Below are 4,630 nucleotides of genomic sequence, written 5' to 3'. Positions count from 1 at the left end.
TCTGTGATACTGTCAGTAACATCATTTCCTCCCTTGGATATTATGAACAATATCACAGAGGATATACACCCCCTGCAATATTGGGAGTAACATGATTTCCCCCACATGGATATTATGAACAATATCCCAAAGGGAGTACACCCCCTGCGACATTGACTGTAACATCTCTTCTTTTGGATATTATGAACTATGTAAGAGAGGGGGTACACCCCTGTGATATTGGGAGTAACATCATCTCCTCACTTGGATATTACGAACAATATCACAGAGTGAGTACACCCACCGCAATATTGAGAGTAACATCATCTCCCCCTTTGGATATTATAAATAATATCATAAAGGGTGTACACCCCCTGCGATATTAGGAGAACATCATGTCCCCCCTTGTATATTATCAACAATACCACAGAGGGGTAGACCCCCTGCGATATTGAGAATAACATCATCTCCCCCCTTGGATATTATGAATAACATCACAGATAGGGTACATCACTGCGATATTGGGAGTAATATTATTTCCACCTTTTTATATTACGAACAATATCACAGAAGTGCTACACCCCCAGCCATACTGGGAGTAACATCATCTCCCCTTTTGCATATTACAAACAGTACCACAGAGGGGGTGCATCTACTGCTATATTGGAAATAATATCATCTCCTTTATTGGATATTATGAACAATATCACAGAAGGAGTACACACACTGCTATACTGGGAGTAACATCATCTATCTCCATGGATATTACAAACATTATTACAGAGTGGTGACAGCCCCTGTGATATTGGGAGTAACTTCTTCTCCCCTTTTGGATAAATACGAACAATAACACAAAGGGGTAAACCGTCTGTGATATTGGGAGTAAGATCATCTCCCACACTGGATATTACAAAAAATATCACAAAGAGGTACACCCCCTGCGATATTGGGAGTAACATCATCTTCCCCCTTAGATATTATGAACAATATCACAGAGAGGGTGCGCCCTCTGCGACATTAGAAGTAATATCATCTGCCCCATTAAATAGCACAAACCATATAACAGAGAGGGAAAACCCCCTGAGACACTGGGAGTAATATCATCTCCCCCATTGGATATTCTGAAATATATCACAGAGGTGGTACATTTTCTGCGACATTGGGAGAAATATCATCTCCCTTTTTGGATATTAAGAACCATATCCTAGAAGGGGTGCACCCCCTCGATATTAGGAGTAATATCATCTTGACCCTTGGACATTACGAACCATATCACACAGGGGGTACAATGCCTACTACTTTGGGAGTAATATCATCTCCCGCCTTGGATATTACGAACCATATCACAGAGGGGAAACACCTCTGTAAAGGTGAGAGGAGGGAGTAATATGAACCCCATCTCCCCTACCCTGGACATTATGATCCACATCTCAGGGATATGGACAACCCCCGCAATATGGGGAGCAATATCAACCCCCCTCTCCACCCCTAGATATTACGATCCACGTCGCAGGGGGTTTACATTGTTCTTAGTATCAAGGGGGAAAGAGGATGATATTAATTCTAATATCACAGGTGGCGTACACCCTCCCTGTTATATTATTCCTAATATGCAGGTTGAGAAAGGATGATATTACTTCCAAAATCGCACGAGGTGAACACCCCACCTGGATAGGCTTCCAAATATCCAGGGAAACAGAGGATGATAATACAATATCTCAGTGTGTGTACACACCCTGTGACATTTTTCCTAATGTCCATGTGGGGGAGAGGGTGATATTACTCCAAATCGTGCAGGGAGTGAACAGCCCCCCCCCTTTGATATATTTCCTAATATCTAGAGGGGAAGAGGAAGACATTACTTCCAATATCGCAGAGGGTGTACACACCCCCCCTGTTACATTGTTCCTATTATCTGGGGGTAGAGGATGGTATTACTCCCAATATCGCAGTGAGTGTACAACCCCCCTGTGGTATTGTTCCTAATATCCAGCAGGGGAGAGGATTATATTACTGACAATACTGCAGGGTGTCTGCACCCCTTCTGTGATATGGTTCCTAATATCCAGGGGGTCAGTGGATGATATTACTCCCAATATCATAGGAAGTGTACACACACCCTGTGATATTGTTCCTTATGTCCAGATGGGGAGAGAATGATATTACTCCCAATATTGCAGGGGGTGAACACCTCGCCTATGATATTGTTTCTTATACCCAGTAGGGGGGAGGATGATATTATTACCGATATCGAAGAAGTGTACACCACTTCTGTGATATTGTTCCTAATATCCAGGTTGGGAGAGGATATTACTCTCAATATCACAGGGCGTGTACACGCTGCCTGTTACATAATTCCTAATATCCTGAAGAAGAGAGAATGACATTACTCCCAATAGTGAAGGGGGTGTAAACCCCCCTTGTGATATTATTCCTAATATCTAAGAGAAGAGAGGATGATATTACTCCCAATACCGCAGGGGGTGTACACCATGCCTGTGATATTGCTCCTAATTTCCAGGGGGTAGAGTATGACATTACTGCCAATATAACAGTGGATATGCACCCACCCTGTGATACTGCTCCTAACGTTCAGGAAAAAAGATGATATTATTTCCAATATCGCAGGGAATGCACACCCTTCTGTGATATTGTTCCTAATATCCAGAGGGGGAGAGGATAATATTATTTTCAGTATCACAGGTTCTGTGCACCCACCCTGTGATATTGTTTCTAATATTTGGGAGGTGGGGAGAGGATGATATTACTCCCCATATTGTAGGAGGTGTACACCTCACCTGTGATATTGTTCCTAATATCCAAGGGTGAGAGGATAATATTACTCTTAATATCACAGGGAGTGCATAATCCCCCAATGATATTGTTCTTCATATTCAAAGGCAGACAATATGATTTTACTCTCAATATCACAGGGGATGTACACCGTCCCTGTGATATTGTTCCCAATATCCAGGGGAGGAGAGGATGATATTACTCCCAATATCACACTGGGTGTACACGTCCCCTGTGATACTGTTCATAATTTTAATGTGGAGAGGATGACATTACTCCCAATGTCGCAGGGAATATAAACACCCCTGTGATACTGATCCTAATATTCAGGGGGAAGAGGATGATATTACTTCCAATATCGCAGGGGGTGTACATCCCTCTGTGATATTGTTCATAATTTCCAGGAAGGGAGATGATATTATTCACAATATATGGACGCTGTGTGTCCATCCTGGAGAGTAACATCCAGTGGGGCAGAGGGAAGTGATATTACTCGCTTCGAGTAATATATAATATTAATATATTAATCGCTTCGAGTATCACAGATTACTCGCCATATCGCAGGAGTTGTACACCCGGCCGTGATACTGTTTCTAATATCCAGGGGGGAGAGGATGATATTACTCTTAATATGGCAGGGAGTGCACAATCTCCCAGTGAGATTGTTCTTAATATTCGAAGCCGGAGAATATTGGGAACAATGTCACAGAGGATGTACGCCACCCCTGTGATTATGAAAAATACCATAGGGATGTCCACCACACCTGTGATATTGTTGCCAATATCCAGGAGAGGAGAGGATGAAATTACTCCCAATATCACACGGGGTGTACACACCCCCTGTGATACTGTTCATAATTTAATGGGGACAGGATGGCATTACTCCCAATATCGCAGGAAGTATGAACACCCCTGTGATACTGCTCCTAATATCCAGGGGGATATTACTTCCAATATTGCATGGTGTGTACACACCTCTGTGATATTGTTTATAATTTCCAGGATGGAAGATGACATAACTCACAATATCGTAAACACTCTCTGTGTCCACCCTGGATTGTAATATCCATGGGGGCAGAGTGGGGTGATATTACTCTCCATATCGCAGGAGGTGTACACCCCCTCTTGTGACACTGTTCCTTATATCCAGGACGGGAGAGGATGATATTGCTCTTAATTTCGCTGGGAATGCTCACCCCCCCACACCCATGATCTCACTCTTAATATTCAAAGGCAGAAAGGATGATATTACTCCCAGTATCACAGGGGATGTACACCACGTCTGTGATATTGTTCCCAATATCAAGATGACAAGAGGAAGATATTACTTCCAATATCGCAGGGGGTATAAAAGCACCCTGTGATACTGTTCATAATTTTAACAAGTAGTGGATGACATTACTCCTAATATCGCAGGGAGTATAAACATTCCTGTGATACTGTGGAAGAGGACGATATTACTTCTATTATCGCAGTGGGTGTACACTTCTCTGTGATATTGTTCAAAATTCCCAGTAGGATACCAGTAGGAGAGATGATATTACAATATTGTAAACATGCTGTGTGTCCACCCCGGATCATAATATTCAGGGGGGAAGATGAGGGTGATATTACTTCCCATATCGTGGGGGTTGTTTACCCTCCTGCGATGTGGATCATAATATCTGGGGGCAAGGAGAAGTAATATTACTCCCCATATCGCGAGGGGTGTCCAACCCCTGCGATGTGGATCATAGTATCCAGCGGGGAAGAGGAGGATGACATTATCCCCAATATCGAGGGGGGTTTCCACTTCCCTGCGATGTGGGTCCTAATATCCAAAAGGGGGGGTGACATTACTCCGCATATCGCGGCGGCT

This window comes from Pongo pygmaeus, chromosome 7 (genome assembly GCF_028885625.2).
Source record: "Pongo pygmaeus isolate AG05252 chromosome 7, NHGRI_mPonPyg2-v2.0_pri, whole genome shotgun sequence".
Taxonomy (NCBI): Eukaryota; Metazoa; Chordata; class Mammalia; order Primates; family Hominidae; genus Pongo; species Pongo pygmaeus.
Note: the sequence above shows the minus strand (reverse complement) of the source record.